Raw genomic sequence first — 18,830 nt, 5'->3', positions numbered from 1 at the left:
TTCCTGATATTCTTCAATGCGTTCTGAGATTGACTGGTAATTGTGTTTGATACTTTCTTAGACTATTTCTGCCTCTGGCTGATGTGTATTTTCTTTCCAAACTCCACCAGAGCCTATGATTACACAGCATCCTATCTGTGGAAAGCGGCAGTGCAGGGATAGGGAAGAAAACTATAGGCATCCAAAGGAGCCTGGCTAGCTCAGTTGGTAGAGCATGAGACTCTTAATCTCAGGGTCGTGGGTGCGAGCCCCACGTTGGGCGAAAACAACTAAAATTTTAATGCTTTTTGACCAAAAAAATAGAAATTGAAAGTCTCTTTACAATATTTGCAATATTTTGATTGTTAACATGCAATATATGAATGCATGTCTGGATGATGTGTAATGGGGCAATACCACACCTTAATGTATTCACTGTAAAAGAAAAAGTATGTATCATCTTACTATAAAATAAAGTGGAGAAAACACAAATAAGACTTTTTTCCACACATGTTTAATCGGCTATTTCCTGATATTCTTCAATGCGTTCTGATATTGACTGGTAATTGTGTTTGATACTTTCTTAGACTATTTCTGCCTCTGGCTGATGTGTATTTTCTTTCCAAACTCCACCAGAGCCTATGATTACACAGCATCCTATCTGTGGAAAGCGGCAGTGCAGGGATAGTGAAGAAAACTATAGGCATCCAAAGGAGCCCGGCTTGCTCAGTCGGTAGAGCATGAGACTCTTAATCTCAGGGTCGTGGGTTCGAGCCCCACGTTGGGCGAAAACAAATAAAATAGTAGTGCTTTTTGACCAAAAAAATACATCGTATCTGTGGAAAACAGCAGTGCAGGGATAGGGAAGAAAACTATGGGCATCCGAAGGAGCCCGGCTTGCTCAGTCGCTAGCGCATGAGACTCTTAATCTCAGGGTCGTGGATTCGAGCCCCACGTTGGGCGAAAACAACTAAAATTTTAGTGCTTTTTGACCAAAAAAATAGAAATTGAAAGTCTCTTTACAATATTTGCAATATTTTGATTGTTAACATGCAATATAGGAATGCATGTCTGGATGATGTGTAATGGGGCAATACCACACCTTAATGTATTCACTGTAAAAGAAAAAGTATGTATCATCTTACTATAAAATAAAGTGGAGAAAACACAAATACGACTTTTTTCCACACAGGTTTAATCGGCTATTTCCTGATATTCTTCAATGCGTTATGATATTGACTGGTAATTGTGTTTGATACTTTCTTAGACTATTTCTGCCTCTGGCTGATGTGTATTTTCTTTCCAAACTCCACCAGAGCCTATGATTACACAGCATCCTATCTGTGGAAAACGGCAGTGCAGGGATAGGGAAGAAAACTATATGCATCCAAAGGAATCCGGCTAGCTCAGTCGGTAGAGCATGAGACTCTTCATTTCAGGGTCGTGGGTTCGAGCCCCGCGTTGGGCGAAAACAACTAAAATTTTAGTGCTTTTTCACCAAAAAAATAGAAATTGAAAGTCTCTTTGCAATATTTTCATTGTTAACATGCAATATATGAATGCATGTCTGGATGATGTGTAATGGGGCAATACCATACCTTAATGTATTCACTGTAAAAGAAAAAGTATGCATCATCTTACTATAAAATAAAGTGGAGAAAACACAAATAAGACTTTTTTCCACACAGGTTTAATCGGCTATTTCCTGATATTCTTCAATGCGTTCTGATATTGACTGGTAATTGTGTTTGATACTTTCTTAGACTATTTCTGCCCCTGGCTGATGTGTATTTTCTTTCCAAACTCCACCAGAGCCTATGATTACACAGCATCCTATCTGTGGAAAGCGGCAGTGCAGGGATAGGGAAGAAAACTATAGGCATCCAAAGGAGCCCGGCTAGCTCAGTCGGTAGAGCATGAGACTCTTAATCTCAGGGTCGTGGGTTCAAGCCCCACGTTGGGCGAAAACAACTAAAATAGTAGTGCTTTTTGACCAAAAAAATACATCGTATCTGTGGAAAACGGCAGTGCAGGGATAGGGAAGAAAACTATGGACTTCCGAAGGAGCCCGGCTTGCTCAGTCGGTAGCGAATGAGACTCTTAATCTCAGGGTCGTGGGTTCGAGCCCCACGTTGGGCGAAAACAACTAAAATTTTAGTGCTTTTTGACCAAAAAAATAGAAATTGAAAGTCTCTTTGCAATATTTTCATTGTTAACATGCAATATATGAATGCATGTCTGGATGATGTGTAATGGGGCAATACCATACCTTAATGTATTCACTGTAAAAGAAAAGTATGTATCATCTTACTATAAAATAAAGTGGAGGAAACACAAATAAGACTTTTTTCCACACAGGTTTAATCGGCTATTTCCTGATATTCTTCAATGCGTTCTGAGATTGACTGGTAATTGTGTTTGATACTTTCTTAGACTATTTCTGCCTCTGGCTGATGTGTATTTTCTTTCCAAACTCCACCAGAGTACATCCTATCTGTGGAAAACGGCAGTGCAGGGATAGGGAAGAAAACTATAAGCATCCAAAGAAGCCCGGCTAGCTCAGTCGGTAGAGCATGAGACTCTTAATCTCAGGGTCGTGGGTTCGAGCCCCACGTTGGGCGAAAACAACTAAAATTTTAGTGCTTTTTGACAAAAAAAATAGAAATTGAAAGTCTCTTTACAATATTTGCAATATTTTCATTTTTAACATGCAATATATGAATGCATGTCTGGATGATGTGTAATGGGGCAATACCACACCTTAATGTATTCACTGTAAAAGAAAAAGTATGTATCATCTTACTATAAAATAAAGTGGAGAAAACACAAATAGGACTTTTTCCACACAGGTTTAATCAGCTATTTCCTGATATTCTTCAATGCGTTCTGATATTGACTGGTAATTGTGTTTGATACTTTCTTAGACTATTTCTGCCTCTGGCTGATGTGTATTTTCTTTCCAAACTCCACCAGAGCCTATGATTACACAGCATCCTATCTGTGGAAAACGGCAGTGCAGGGATAGGGAAGAAAACTAAAGGCATCCAAAGGAGCCCGGCTAGCTCAGTCGGTAGAGCATGATACTCTTAATCTCAGGGTCATGGGTTCGAGCCCCACGTTGGGCGAAAACAACTAAAATTTTAGTGCTTTTTGACAAAAAAAATAGAAATTGAAAGTCTCTTTACAATATTTGCAATATTTTCATTGTTAACATGCAATATATGAATGCATGTCTGGATGATGTGTAATGGGGCAATACCACACCTTAATGTATTCACTGTAAAAGAAAAAGTATGTATCATCTTACTATAAAATAAAGTGGAGAAAACACAAATAAGACTTTTTTCCACACAGGTTTAATCGGCTATTTCCTGATATTCTTCAATGCGTTCTGATATTGACTGGTAATTGTGTTTGATACTTTCTTAGACTATTTCTGCCTCTGGCTGATGTGTATTTTCTTTCCAAACTCCACCAGAGCCTATGATTACACAGCATCCTATCTGTGGAAAACGGCAGTGCAGGGATAGGGAAGAAAACTATAGGCATCCAAAGGAGCCCGGCTAGCTCAGTCGGTAGAGCATGATACTCTTAATCTCAGGGTCGTGGGTTCGAGCCCCACGTTGGGCGAACACAACTAAAATTGTAATGCTTTTTGACCAAAAAAATACATCCTACCTGTGGAAAACGGTAGTGCAGGGATAGGGAAGAAAACTATAGGCATCCAAAGGAGCCTGGCTAGCTCAGTCGGTAGAGCATGAGACTCTTAATCTCAGGGTCGTGCGTTCGAGCCCCATGTTGGCGAAAACAACTAAAATTTTAATGCTTTTTGACCAAAAAAATAGAAATTGAAAGTCTCTTTACAATATTTGCAATATTTTCATTGTTAACATGCAATATATGAATGCATGTCTGGATGATGTGTAATGGGGCAATACCACACCTTAATGTATTCACTGTAAAAGAAAAAGTATGTATCATCTTACTATAAAATAAAGTGGAGAAAACACAAATAAGACTTTTTTCCACACAGGTTTAATCGCCTATTTCCTGATATTCTTCAATGCGTTCTGATATTGACTGGTAATTGTGTTTGATACTTTCTTAGACTATTTCTGCCTCTGGCTGATGTGTATTTTCTTTCCAAACTCCACCAGAGCCTATGATTACACAGCATCCTATCTGTGGAAAACGGCAGTGCAGCGATAGGGAAGAAAACTATAGGCATCCAAAGGAGCGCGGCTAGCTCAGTCGGTAGAGCATGAGACTCTTAATCTCAGGGTCGTGGGTTCGAGCCCCACATTGGGCGAACACAACTAAAATTGTAGTGCTTTTTGACCAAAAAAATACATTCTATCTGTGGAAAACGGCAGTGTAGGGATAGGGAAGAAAACTATGGGCATCCAAAGGAGCCCGGCTTGCTCAGTCGGTAGCGCATGAGACTCTTAATCTCAGGGTCGTGGGTTCGAGCCCCACGTTGGGCGAAAACAACTAAAATTTTAGTGCTTTTTGACCAAAAAAATAGAAATTGAAAGTCTCTTTACAATATTTGCAATATTTTCATTGTTAACATGCAATATATGAATGCATGTCTGGATGATGTGTAATGGGGCAATACCACACCTTAATGTATTCACTGTAAAAGAAAAAGTATGTATCATCTTACTATAAAATAAAGTGGAGGAAACACAAATAAGACTTTTTTCCACACAGGTTTAATCGGCTATTTCCTGATATTCTTCAATGCGTTCTGATATTGACTGGTAATTGTGTTTGATACTTTCTTAGACTATTTCTGCCTCTGGCTGATGTGTATTTTCTTTCCAAGCTCCACCAGAGCCTATGATTACACAGCATCCTATCTGTGGAAAGCGGCAGTGCAGGGATAGGGAAGAAAACTATAGGCATCCAAAGGAGCCCGGCTAGCTCAGTCGGTAGAGCATGAGACTCTTAATCTCAGGGTCGTGGGTTCAAGCCCCACGTTGGGCAAACACAACTAAAATAGTAGTGCTTTTTGACCAAAAAAATACATCCTATCTGTGGAAAACGGCAGTGCAGGGATAGGGAAGAAAACTGTAGGAATCCAAAGGAGCCCGGTTAGCTCAGTCGGTAGAGCATGAGACTCTTAATCTCAGGGTCGTGGGTTCGAGCCCCACGTTGGGCGAAAAAACTAAAACTGTAGTGCTTTTTGACCAAAAAAATAGAAATTGAAAGTCTCTTTGCAATATTTTCATAGTTAACATGCAATATATGAATGCATGTCTGGATGATGTGTAATGGGGCAATACCATACCTTAATGTATTCACTGTAAAAGAAAAAGTATGCATCATCTTACTATAAAATGGAGAAAACACAAATAAGACTTTTTTCCACACAGGTTTAATCGGCTATTTCCTGATATTCTTCAATGCGTTCTGATATTGACTGGTAATTGTGTTTGATACTTTCTTAGACTATTTATGCCTCTGGCTGATGTGTATTTTCTTTCCAAACTCCACCAGAGCCTATGATTACACAGCATCCTATCTGTGGAAAGCGGCAGTGCAGGGATAGGGAAGAAAACTATAGGCATCCAAAGGAGCCCGGCTAGCTCCGTCGGTAGAGCATGAGACTCTTAATCTCAGGGTCGTGGGTTCGAGCCCCACGTTGGGTGAAAACAACTAAAATTTTAGTGCTTTTTGACCAAAAAAATAGAAATTGAAAGTCTCTTTACAATATTTGCAATATTTTCATTGTTAACATGCAATATATGAATGCATGTCTGGATGATGTGTAATGGGGCAATACCACACCTTAATGTATTCACTGTAAAAGAAAAAGTATGTATCATCTTACTATAAAATAAAGTAGAGAAAAGACAAATAAGACTTTTTTCCACACAGGTTTAATCGGCTATTTCCTGATATTCTTCAATGCGTTCTGATATTGACTGGTAATTGTGTTTGATACTTTCTTAGACTATTTCTGCCTCTGGCTGATGTGTATTTTCTTTCCAAACTCCACCAGAGCCTATGATTACACAGCATCCTATCTGTGGAAAGCGGCAGTGCAGGGATAGGGAAGAAAACTATAGGCATCCAAAGGAGCCCGGCTAGCTCAGTCGGTGGAGCATGAGACTCTTAATCTCAGGGTCGTGGGTTCAAGCCCCACGTTGGGCGAAAACAACTAAAATTTTAGTGCTTTTTGACCAAAAAAACAGAAATTGAAAGTCTCTTTACAATATTTGCAATATTTTCATTGTTAACATGCAATATATGAATGCATGTCTGGATGATGTGTAATGGGGCAATACCACACCTTAATGTATTCACTGTAAAAGAAAAAGTATGTATCATCTTACTATAAAATAAAGTGGAGAAAACACAAATAAGACTTTTTTCCACACAGGTTTAATCGGCCATTTCCTGATATTCTTCAATGCGTTCTGATATTGACTGGTAATTGTGTTTGATACTTTCTTAGACTATTTCTGCCTCTGGCTGATGTGTATTTTCTTTCCAAACTCCACCAGAGCCTATGATTACACAGCATCCTATCTGTGGAAAGCGGCAGTGCAGGGATAGGGAAGAAAACTATAGGCATCCAAAGGAACCCGGCTAGCTCAGTCGGTAGAGCATGAGACTCTTCATTTCAGGGTCGTGGGTTCGAGCCCCGCGTTGGGCGAAAACAACTCAAATTTTAGTGCTTTTTGACCAAAAAAATAGAAATTGAAAGTCTCTTTGCAATATTTTCATTGTTAACATGCAATATATGAATGCATGTCTGGATGATGTGTAATGGGGCAATACCATACCTTAATGTATTCACTGTAAAAGAAAAAGTATGTATCATCTTACTATAAAATAAAGTGGAGAAAACTCAAATAAGACTTTTTTCCACACAGGTTTAATCGGCTATTTCCTGATATTCTTCAATGCGTTCTGATATTGACTGGTAATTGTGTTTGATACTTTCTTAGACTATTTCTGCCTCTGGCTGATGTGTATTTTCTTTCCAAACTCCACCAGAGCCTATGATTACACAGCATCCTATCTGTGGAAAGCGGCAGTGCAGGGATAGGGAAGAAAACTATAGGCATCCAAAGGAGCCCGGCTAGCTCAGTCGGTAGAGCATGAGACTCTTAATCTCAGGGTCGTGGGTGCGAACCCCACGTTGGGCGAAAACAACTAAAATTTTAGTGCTTTTTGACCAAAAAAATAGAAATTGAAAGTCTCTTTACAATATTTGCAATATTTTGATTGTTAACATGCAATATATGAATGCATGTCTGGATGATGTGTAATGGGGCAATACCACACCTTAATGTATTCACTGTAAAAGAAAAAGTATGTATCATCTTACTATAAAATAAAGTGGAGAAAACACAAATAAGACTTTTTTCCACACAGGTTTAATCGGCTATTTCCTGATATTCTTCAATGCGTTCTGATATTGACTGGTAATTGTGTTTGATACTTTCTTAGACTATTTCTGCCTCTGGCTGAGGTGTATTTTCTTTCCAAACTCCACCAGAGCCTATGATTACACAGCATCCTATCTGTGGAAAACGGCAGTGCAGGGATAGGGAAGAAAACTATAGGCATCCAAAGGAGCCCGGCTAGCTCAGTCGGTAGAGCATGAGACTCTTAATCTCAGGGTCGTGGGTTCGAGCCCCACGTTGGGCGAAAACAACTAAAATTGTAGTGCTTTTTGACCAAAAAAATACATCCTATCTGTGGAAAACGGCAGTGCAGGGATAGGGAAGAAAACTATAGGCATCCAAAGGAGCCCGGCTAGCTCAGTCGGTAGAGCATGAGACTCTTAATCTCAGGGTCGTGGGTTTGAGCCCCACGTTGGGCTAAAACAACTAAAATTTTAGTGCTTTTTGACCAAAAAAATAGAAATTGAAAGTCTCTTTACAATATTTGCAATATTTTCATTGTTAGCATGCAATATATGAATGCATGTCTGGATGATGTGTAATGGGGCAATACCACACCTTAATGTATTCACTGTAAAAGAAAAAGTATGTATCATCTTACTATAAAATAAAGTGGAGAAAACACAAATAAGACTTTTTTCCACACAGGTTTAATCGGCTATTTCCTGATATTCTTCAATGCGTTCTGATATTGACTGGTAATTGTGTTTGATACTTTCTTAGACTATTTCTGCCTCTGGCTGATGTGTATTTTCTTTCCAAACTCCACCAGAGCCTTTGATTACACAGCATCCTATCTGTGGAAAGCGGCAGTGCAGGGATAGGGAAGAAAACTATAGGCATCCAAAGGAGCCCGGCTAGCTCAGTCGGTAGAGCATGAGACTCTTAATCTCAGGGTCGTGGGTGCGAACCCCACGTTGGGCGAAAACAACTAAAATTTTAGTGCTTTTTGACCAAAAAAATAGAAATTGAAAGTCTCTTTACAATATTTGCAATATTTTGATTGTTAACATGCAATATATGAATGCATGTCTGGATGATGTGTAATGGGGCAATACCACACCTTAATGTATTCACTGTAAAAGAAAAAGTATGTATCATCTTACTATAAAATAAAGTGGAGAAAACACAAATAAGACTTTTTTCCACACAGGTTTAATCGGCTATTTCCTGATATTCTTCAATGCGTTCTGATATTGACTGGTAATTGTGTTTGATACTTTCTTAGACTATTTCTGCCTCTGGCTGAGGTGTATTTTCTTTCCAAACTCCACCAGAGCCTATGATTACACAGCATCCTATCTGTGGAAAACGGCAGTGCAGGGATAGGGAAGAAAACTATAGGCATCCAAAGGAGCCCGGCTAGCTCAGTCGGTAGAGCATGAGACTCTTAATCTCAGGGTCGTGGGTTCGAGCCCCACGTTGGGCGAAAACAACTAAAATTGTAGTGCTTTTTGACCAAAAAAATACATCCTATCTGTGGAAAACGGCAGTGCAGGGATAGGGAAGAAAACTATAGGCATCCAAAGGAGCCCGGCTAGCTCAGTCGGTAGAGCATGAGACTCTTAATCTCAGGGTCGTGGGTTTGAGCCCCACGTTGGGCTAAAACAACTAAAATTTTAGTGCTTTTTGACCAAAAAAATAGAAATTGAAAGTCTCTTTACAATATTTGCAATATTTTCATTGTTAGCATGCAATATATGAATGCATGTCTGGATGATGTGTAATGGGGCAATACCACACCTTAATGTATTCACTGTAAAAGAAAAAGTATGTATCATCTTACTATAAAATAAAGTGGAGAAAACACAAATAAGACTTTTTTCCACACAGGTTTAATCGGCTATTTCCTGATATTCTTCAATGCGTTCTGATATTGACTGGTAATTGTGTTTGATACTTTCTTAGACTATTTCTGCCTCTGGCTGATGTGTATTTTCTTTCCAAACTCCACCAGAGCCTATGATTACACAGCATCCTATCTGTGGAAAACGGCAGTGCAGGGATAGGGAAGAAAACTATAGGCATCCAAAGGAGCCCGGCTAGCTCAGTCGGTAGAGCATGATACTCTTAATCTCAGGGTCGTGGGTTCGAGCCCCACGTTGGGCGAACACAACTAAAATTGTAATGCTTTTTGACCAAAAAAATACATCCTACCTGTGGAAAACGGTAGTGCAGGGATAGGGAAGAAAACTATAGGCATCCAAAGGAGCCTGGCTAGCTCAGTCGGTAGAGCATGAGACTCTTAATCTCAGGGTCGTGCGTTCGAGCCCCACGTTGGGCGAAAACAACTAAATTTTAGTGCTTTTTGACCAAAAAAATAGAAATTGAAAGTCTCTTTACAATATTTGCAATATTTTCATTGTTAACATGCAATATATGAATGCATGTCTGGATGATGTGTAATGGGGCAATACCACACCTTAATGTATTCACTGTAAAAGAAAAAGTATGTATCATCTTACTATAAAATAAAGTGGAGAAAACACAAATAAGACTTTTTTCCACACAGGTTTAATCGGCCATTTCCTGATATTCTTCAATGCGTTCTGATATTGACTGGTAATTGTGTTTGATACTTTCTTAGACTATTTCTGCCTCTGGCTGATGTGTATTTTCTTTCCAAACTCCACCAGAGCCTATGATTACACAGCATCCTATCTGTGGAAAGCGGCAGTGCAGGGATAGGGAAGAAAACTATAGGCATCCAAAGGAACCCGGCTAGCTCAGTCGGTAGAGCATGAGACTCTTCATTTCAGGGTCGTGGGTTCGAGCCCCGCGTTGGGCGAAAACAACTAAAATTTTAGTGCTTTTTGACCAAAAAAATAGAAATTGAAAGTCTCTTTGCAATATTTTCATTGTTAACATGCAATATATGAATGCATGTCTGGATGATGTGTAATGGGGCAATACCATACCTTAATGTATTCACTGTAAAAGAAAAAGTATGTATCATCTTACTATAAAATAAAGTGGAGAAAACACAAATAAGACTTTTTTCCACACAGGTTTAATCGGCTATTTCCTGATATTCTTCAATGCGTTCTGATATTGACTGGTAATTGTGTTTGATACTTTCTTAGACTATTTCTGCCTCTGGCTGATGTGTATTTTCTTTCCAAACTCCACCAGAGCCTATGATTACACAGCATCCTATCTGTGGAAAGCGGCAGTGCAGGGATAGGGAAGAAAACTATAGGCATCCAAAGGAGCCCGGCTAGCTCAGTCGGTAGAGCATGAGACTCTTAATCTCAGGGTCGTGGGTGCGAACCCCACGTTGGGCGAAAACAACTAAAATTTTAGTGCTTTTTGACCAAAAAAATAGAAATTGAAAGTCTCTTTACAATATTTGCAATATTTTGATTGTTAACATGCAATATATGAATGCATGTCTGGATGATGTGTAATGGGGCAATACCACACCTTAATGTATTCACTGTAAAAGAAAAAGTATGTATCATCTTACTATAAAATAAAGTGGAGAAAACACAAATAAGACTTTTTTCCACACAGGTTTAATCGGCTATTTCCTGATATTCTTCAATGCGTTCTGATATTGACTGGTAATTGTGTTTGATACTTTCTTAGACTATTTCTGCCTCTGGCTGAGGTGTATTTTCTTTCCAAACTCCACCAGAGCCTATGATTACACAGCATCCTATCTGTGGAAAACGGCAGTGCAGGGATAGGGAAGAAAACTATAGGCATCCAAAGGAGCCCGGCTAGCTCAGTCGGTAGAGCATGAGACTCTTAATCTCAGGGTCGTGGGTTCGAGCCCCACGTTGGGCGAAAACAACTAAAATTGTAGTGCTTTTTGACCAAAAAAATACATCCTATCTGTGGAAAACGGCAGTGCAGGGATAGGGAAGAAAACTATAGGCATCCAAAGGAGCCCGGCTAGCTCAGTCGGTAGAGCATGAGACTCTTAATCTCAGGGTCGTGGGTTTGAGCCCCACGTTGGGCGAAAACAACTAAAATTTTAGTGCTTTTTGACCAAAAAAATAGAAATTGAAAGTCTCTTTACAATATTTGCAATATTTTCATTGTTAACATGCAATATATGAATGCATGTCTGGATGATGTGTAATGGGGCAATACCACACCTTAATGTATTCACTGTAAAAGAAAAAGTATGTATCATCTTACTATAAAATAAAGTGGAGAAAACACAAATAAGACTTTTTTCCACACAGGTTTAATCGGCTATTTCCTGATATTCTTCAATGCATTCTGATATTGACTGGTAATTGTGTTTGATACTTTCTTAGACTATTTCTGCCTCTGGCTGATGTGTATTTTCTTTCCAAACTCCACCAGAGCCTATGATTACACAGCATCCTATCTGTGGAAAACGGCAGTGCAGGGATAGGGAAGAAAACTAAAGGCATCCAAAGGAGCCCGGCTAGCTCAGTCGGTAGAGCATGATACTCTTAATCTCAGGGTCATGGGTTCGAGCCCCACGTTGGGCGAAAACAACTAAAATTTTAGTGCTTTTTGACCAAAAAAATAGAAATTGAAAGTCTCTTTACAATATTTGCAATATTTTCATTGTTAACATGCAATATATGAATGCATGTCTGGATGATGTGTAATGGGGCAATACCACACCTTAATGTATTCACTGTAAAAGAAAAAGTATGTATCATCTTACTATAAAATAAAGTGGAGAAAACACAAATAAGACTTTTTTCCACACAGGTTTAATCGGCTATTTCCTGATATTCTTCAATGCGTTCTGATATTGACTGGTAATTGTGTTTGATACTTTCTTAGACTATTTCTGCCTCTGGCTGATGTGTATTTTCTTTCCAAACTCCACCAGAGCCTATGATTACACAGCAGCCTATCTGTGGAAAAAGGCAGTGCAGGGATAGGGAAGAAAACTATAGGCATCCAAAGGAGCCCGGCTAGCTCAGTCGGTGGAGTATGATACTCTTAATCTCAGGGTCGTGGGTTCGAGCCCCACGTTGGGCGAACACAACTAAAATTGTAATGCTTTTTGACCAAAAAAATACATCCTACCTGTGGAAAACGGTAGTGCAGGGATAGGGAAGAAAACTATAGGCATCCAAAGGAGCCTGGCTAGCTCAGTCGGTAGAGCATGAGACTCTTAATCTCAGGGTCGTGCGTTCGAGCCCCACGTTGGGCGAAAACAACTAAATTTTTAGTGCTTTTTGACCAAAAAAATAGAAATTGAAAGTCTCTTTACAATATTTGCAATATTTTGATTGTTAACATGCAATATATGAATGCATGTCTGGATGATGTGTAATGGGGCAATACCACACCTTAATGTATTCACTGTAAAAGAAAAAGTATGTATCATCTTACTATAAAATAGAGTGGAGAAAACACAAATAAGACTTTTTTCCACACAGGTTTAATCGGCTATTTCCTGATATTCTTCAATGCGTTCTGATATTGACTGGTAATTGTGTTTGATACTTTCTTAGACTATTTCTGCCTCTGGCTGATGTGTATTTTCTTTCCAAACTCCACCAGAGCATATGATTACACAGCATCCTATCTGTGGAAAACGGCAGTGCAGGGATAGGGAAGAAAACTATAAGCATCCAAAGGAGCCCGGCTAGCTCAGTCGGTAGAGCATGAGACTCTTAATCTCAGGGTTGTGGGTTCGAGCCCCACGTTGGGCGAAAAAAACTAAAATTGTAGTGCTTTTTGACCAAAAAAATACATCCTATCTGTGGAAAACGGCAGTGCAGGGATAGGGAAGAAAACTATAGGCATCCAAAGGAGCCCGGCTAGCTCAGTTGGTAGAGCATGAGACTCTTAATCTCAGGGTCGTGTGTTCGAGCCCCACGTTGGGCGAAAACAACTAAAATTTTAGTGCTTTTTGACCAAAAAAATAGAAATTGAAAGTCTCTTTACAATATTTGCAATATTTTCATTGTTAACATGCAATATATGAATGCATGTCTGGATGATGTGTAATGGGGCAATACCACACCTTAATGTATTCACTGTAAAAGAAAAAGTATGTATCATCTTACTATAAAATAAAGTGGAGAAAACACAAATAAGACTTTTTTCCACACAGGTTTAATCGGCTATTTCCTGATATTCTTCAATGTGTTCTGATATTGACTGGTAATTGTGTTTGATACTTTCTTAGACTATTTCTGCCTCTGGCTGTTGTGTATTTTCTTTCCAAACTCCACCAGAGCCTATGATTACACAGCATCCTATCTGTGGAAAACGGCAGTGCAGGGATAGGGAAGAAAAGTATAGGCATCCAAAGGAGCCCGGCTAGCTCAGTCGGTAGAGCATGAGACTCTTAATCTCAGGGTCGTGGGTTCGAGCCCCACGTTGGGCGAACACAAAAAAAATTGTAATGCTTTTTTACCAAAAAAATACATCCTATCTGTGGAAAACGGCAGTGAAGGGATAGGGAAGAAAACTATAGGCATCCAAAGGAGCCTGGCTAGCTCAGTCGGTAGAGCATGAGACTCTTAATCTCAGGGTCGTGGGTTTGAGCCCCACGTTGGGCGAAAACAACTAAAATTTTAGTGCTTTTTGACCAAAAAAATAGAAATTGAAAGTCTCTTTACAATATTTGCAATATTTTGATTGTTAACATGCAATATATGAATGCATGTCTGGATGATGTGTAATGGGGCAATACCACACCTTAATGTATTCACTGTAAAAGAAAAAGTATGTATCATCTTACTATAAAATAAAGTGGAGAAAACACAAATAAGACTTTTTTCCACACAGGTTTAATCGGCTATTTCCTGATATTCTTCAATGCATTCTGATATTGACTGGTAATTGTGTTTGATACTTTCTTAGACTATTTCTGCCTCTGGCTGATGTGTATTTTCTTTCCAAACTCCACCAGAGTACATCCTATCTGTGGAAAACGGCAGTGCAGGGATAGGGAAGAAAACTATAAGCATCCAAAGAAGCCCGGCTAGCTCAGTTGGTAGAGCATGAGACTCTTAATCTCAGGGTCGTGGGTTCGAGCCCCACGTTGGGCGAAAACAACTAAAATTTTAGTGCTTTTTGACCAAAAAAATAGAAATTGAAAGTCTCTTTACAATATTTGCAATATTTTCATTGTTAACATGCAATATATGAATGCATGTCTGGATGATGTGTAATGGGGCAATACCACACCTTAATGTATTCACTGTAAAAGAAAAAGTATGTATCATCTTACTATAAAATAAAGTGGAGAAAACACAAATAGGACTTTTTTCCACACAGGTTTAATCGGCTATTTCCTGATATTCTTCAATGCGTTCTGATATTGACTGGTAATTGTGTTTGATACTTTCTTAGACTATTTCTGCCTCTGGCTGATGTGTATTTTCTTTCCAAACTCCACCAGAGCCTATGATTACACAGCATCCTATCTGTGGAAAACGGCAGTGCAGGGATAGGGAAGAAAACTAAAGGCATCCAAAGGAGCCCGGCTAGCTCAGTCGGTAGAGCATGATACTCTTAATCTCAGGGTCATGGGTTCGAGCCCCACGTTGGGCGAAAACAACTAAAATTTTAGTGCTTTTTGACCAAAAAAATAGAAATTGAAAGTCTCTTTACAATATTTGCAATATTTTCATTGTTAACATGCAATATATGAATGCATGTCTGGATGATGTGTAATGGGGCAATACCACACCTTAATGTATTCACTGTAAAAGAAAAAGTATGTATCATCTTACTATAAAATAAAGTGGAGAAAACACAAATAAGACTTTTTTCCACACAGGTTTAATCGGCTATTTCCTGATATTCTTCAATGCGTTCTGATATTGACTGGTAATTGTGTTTGATACTTTCTTAGACTATTTCTGCCTCTGGCTGATGTGTATTTTCTTTCCAAACTCCACCAGAGCCTATGATTACACAGCAGCCTATCTGTGGAAAACGGCAGTGCAGGGATAGGGAAGAAAACTATAGGCATCCAAAGGAGCCCGGCTAGCTCAGTCGGTGGAGCATGATACTCTTAATCTCAGGGTCGTGGGTTCGAGCCCCACGTTGGGCGAACACAACTAAAATTGTAATGCTTTTTGACCAAAAAAATACATCCTACCTGTGGAAAACGGTAGTGCAGGGATAGGGAAGAAAACTATAGGCATCCAAAGGAGCCTGGCTAGCTCAGTCGGTAGAGCATGAGACTCGTAATCTCAGGGTCGTGCGTTCGAGCCCCACGTTGGGCGAAAACAACTAAATTTTTAGTGCTTTTTGACCAAAAAAATAGAAATTGAAAGTCTCTTTACAATATTTGCAATATTTTGATTGTTAACATGCAATATATGAATGCATGTCTGGATGATGTGTAATGGGGCAATACCACACCTTAATGTATTCACTGTAAAAGAAAAAGTATGTATCATCTTACTATAAAATAGAGTGGAGAAAACACAAATAAGACTTTTTTCCACACAGGTTTAATCGGCTATTTCCTGATATTCTTCAATGCGTTCTGATATTGACTGGTAATTGTGTTTGATACTTTCTTAGACTATTTCTGCCTCTGGCTGATGTGTATTTTCTTTCCAAACTCCACCAGAGCATATGATTACACAGCATCCTATCTGTGGAAAACGGCAGTGCAGGGATAGGGAAGAAAACTATAAGCATCCAAAGGAGCCCGGCTAGCTCAGTCGGTAGAGCATGAGACTCTTAATCTCAGGGTTGTGGGTTCAAGCCCCACGTTGGGCAAAAAAAACTAAAATTGTAGTGCTTTTTGACCAAAAAAATACATCCTATCTGTGGAAAACGGCAGTGCAGGGATAGGGAAGAAAACTATAGGCATCCAAAGGAGCCCGGCTAGCTCAGTTGGTAGAGCATGAGACTCTTAATCTCAGGGTCGTGTGTTCGAGCCCCACGTTGGGCGAAAACAACTAAAATTTTAGTGCTTTTTGACCAAAAAAATAGAAATTGAAAGTCTCTTTACAATATTTGCAATATTTTCATTGTTAACATGCAATATATGAATGCATGTCTGGATGATGTGTAATGGGGCAATACCACACCTTAATGTATTCACTGTAAAAGAAAAAGTATGTATCATCTTACTATAAAATAAAGTGGAGAAAACACAAATAAGACTTTTTTCCACACAGGTTTAATCGGCTATTTCCTGATATTCTTCAATGCGTTCTGATATTGACTGGTAATTGTGTTTGATACTTTCTTAGACTATTTCTGCCTCTGGCTGATGTGTATTTTCTTTCCAAACTCCACCAGAGCCTATGATTACACAGCATCCTATCTGTGGAAAACGGCAGTGCAGGGATAGGGAAGAAAACTATAGGCATCCAAAGGAGTCCGGCTAGCTCAGTCGGTAGAGCATGAGACTCTTAATCTCAGGGTCGTGGGTTCGAGCCCCACGTTGGGCGAAAACAACTAAAATTGTAGTGCTTTTTGACCAAAAAAATAGAAATTGAAAGTCTCTTTGCAATATTTTCATTGTTAACATGCAATATATGAATGCATGTCTGGATGATGTGTATTGGGGCAATACCATACCTTAATGTATTCACTGGAAAAGAAAAAGTATGCATCATCTTACTATAAAATAAAGTGGAGAAAACACAAATAAGACTTTTTTCCACACAGGTTTAATCGGCTATTTCCTGATATTCTTCAATGCGTTCTGATATTGACTGGTAATTGTGTTTGATACTTTCTTAGACTATTTCTGCCTCTGGCTGATGTGTATTTTCTTTCCAAACTCCACCAGAGCCTATGATTACACAGCATCCTATCTGTGGAAAGCGGCAGTGCAGGGATAGGGAAGAAAACTATAGGCATCCAAAGGAGCCCGGCTAGCTCAGTCGGTAGAGCATGATACTCTTAATCTCAGGGTCGTGGGTTCGAGCCCCACGTTGGGCGAACACAACCAAAATTGTAATGCTTTTTGACCAAAAAAATACATCCTATCTGTGGAAAACGGCAGTGCAGGGATAGGGAAGAAAACTATAGGCATCCAAAGGAGCCTGGCTAGCTCAGTCGGTAGAGCTTGAGACTCTTAATCTCAGGGTCGTGGGTTCGAGCCCCACGTTGGGCGAAAACAACTAAAATTTTAGTGCTTTTTGACCAAAAAAATAGAAATTGAAAGTCTCTTTACAATATTTGCAATATTTTCATTGTTAACATGCAATATATGAATGCATGTCTGGATGATGTGTAATGGGGCAATACCACACCTTAATGTATTCACTGTAAAAGAAAAAGTATGTATCATCTTACTATAAAATAAAGTGGAGAAAACACAAATAAGACTTTTTTCCACACAGGTTTAATCGGCTATTTCTTGATATTCTTCAATGCGTTCTGATATTGACTGGTAATTGTGTTTGATACTTTCTTAGACTATTTCTGCCTCTGGCTGATGTGTATTTTCTTTCCAAACTCCACCAGAGCCTATGATTACACAGCATCCTATCTGTGGAAAACGGCAGTGCAGGGATAGGGAAGAAAACTATAGGCATCCAAAGGAGCCTGGCTAGCTCAGTCGGTAGAGCATGATACTCTTAATCTCAGGGTCGTGGGTTCGAGCCCCACGTTGGGCGAACACAACTAAAATTGTAATGCTTTTTGACCAAAAATATACATCCTACCTGTGGAAAACGGCAGTGCAGGGATAGGGAAGAAAACTATAGGCATCCAAAGGAGCCTGGCTAGCTCAGTCGGTAGAGCATGAGACTCTTAATCTCAGGGTCGTGCGTTCGAGCCCCACGTTGGGCGAATACAACTAAAATTTTAGTCCTTTTTGACCAAAAAAATAGAAATTGAAAGTCTCTTTACAATATTTGCAATATTTTGATTGTTAACATGCAATATATGAATGCATGTCTGGATGATGTGTAATGGGGCAATACCACACCTTAATGTATTCACTGTAAAAGAAAAAGTATGTATCATCTTACTATAAAATAGAGTGGAGAAAACACAAATAAGACTTTTTTCCACACAGGTTTAATCGGCTATTTCCTGATATTCTTCAATGCGTTCTGATATTGACTGGTAATTGTGTTTGATACTTTCTTAGACTATTTCTGCCTCTGGCTGATGTGTATTTTCTTTCCAAACTCCACCAGAGCATATGATTACACAGCATCCTATCTGTGGAAAACGGCAGTGCAGGGATAGGGAAGAAAACTATAAGCATCCAAAGGAGCCCGGCTAGCTCAGTCGGTAGAGCATGAGACTCTTAATCTCAGGGTCGTGGGTTCGAGCCCCACGTTGGGCGAAAACAACTAAAATTGTAGTGCTTTTTGACCAAAAAAATACATCCTATCTGTGGAAAACGGCAGTGCAGGGATAGGGAAGAAAACTATAGGCATCCAAAGGAGCCCGGCTAGCTCAGTCGGTAGAGCATGAGACTCTTAATCTCAGGGTCGTGGGTTCGAGCCCCACGTTGGGCGAAAACAACTAAAATTTTAGTGCTTTTTG

The 18,830-nt window shown here is 39.3% G+C and overlaps 10 non-coding genes across 10 annotated transcripts; all 10 read left to right on the top strand.

Moving 5' to 3' along the window:
* The first annotated feature begins 2,527 nt into the window (after positions 1–2,527).
* Positions 2,528–2,600, top strand: TRNAK-CUU (transfer RNA lysine (anticodon CUU)). Its single transcript has one exon. It is a non-coding gene; the product is annotated as a tRNA-Lys (tRNA).
* A 2,295-nt stretch (positions 2,601–4,895) lies between these two features.
* On the top strand, positions 4,896–4,968 carry TRNAK-CUU (transfer RNA lysine (anticodon CUU)). The gene has a single exon. It is a non-coding gene; the product is annotated as a tRNA-Lys (tRNA).
* A 2,603-nt stretch (positions 4,969–7,571) lies between these two features.
* Positions 7,572–7,644, top strand: TRNAK-CUU (transfer RNA lysine (anticodon CUU)). Its single transcript has one exon. It is a non-coding gene; the product is annotated as a tRNA-Lys (tRNA).
* Positions 7,645–8,756: 1,112 nt separating this feature from the next.
* On the top strand, positions 8,757–8,829 carry TRNAK-CUU (transfer RNA lysine (anticodon CUU)). The gene has a single exon. It is a non-coding gene; the product is annotated as a tRNA-Lys (tRNA).
* A 2,287-nt stretch (positions 8,830–11,116) lies between these two features.
* On the top strand, positions 11,117–11,189 carry TRNAK-CUU (transfer RNA lysine (anticodon CUU)). Its single transcript has one exon. It is a non-coding gene; the product is annotated as a tRNA-Lys (tRNA).
* A 2,472-nt stretch (positions 11,190–13,661) lies between these two features.
* TRNAK-CUU (transfer RNA lysine (anticodon CUU)) lies at positions 13,662–13,734 on the top strand. The gene has a single exon. It is a non-coding gene; the product is annotated as a tRNA-Lys (tRNA).
* A 594-nt stretch (positions 13,735–14,328) lies between these two features.
* TRNAK-CUU (transfer RNA lysine (anticodon CUU)) lies at positions 14,329–14,401 on the top strand. Its single transcript has one exon. It is a non-coding gene; the product is annotated as a tRNA-Lys (tRNA).
* A 1,112-nt stretch (positions 14,402–15,513) lies between these two features.
* On the top strand, positions 15,514–15,586 carry TRNAT-CGU (transfer RNA threonine (anticodon CGU)). The gene has a single exon. It is a non-coding gene; the product is annotated as a tRNA-Thr (tRNA).
* A 2,968-nt stretch (positions 15,587–18,554) lies between these two features.
* On the top strand, positions 18,555–18,627 carry TRNAK-CUU (transfer RNA lysine (anticodon CUU)). The gene has a single exon. It is a non-coding gene; the product is annotated as a tRNA-Lys (tRNA).
* A 102-nt stretch (positions 18,628–18,729) lies between these two features.
* Positions 18,730–18,802, top strand: TRNAK-CUU (transfer RNA lysine (anticodon CUU)). Its single transcript has one exon. It is a non-coding gene; the product is annotated as a tRNA-Lys (tRNA).
* Positions 18,803–18,830: the final 28 nt, after the last annotated feature.

This window comes from Ambystoma mexicanum, chromosome 4q, assembly GCF_040938575.1.
Source record: "Ambystoma mexicanum isolate Mex_15411 chromosome 4q, UKY_AmexF1_1, whole genome shotgun sequence".
NCBI classification, from domain to species: domain Eukaryota; kingdom Metazoa; phylum Chordata; class Amphibia; order Caudata; family Ambystomatidae; genus Ambystoma; species Ambystoma mexicanum.
Note: the sequence above shows the minus strand (reverse complement) of the source record. Positions and strands in the feature narration are given on the sequence as shown.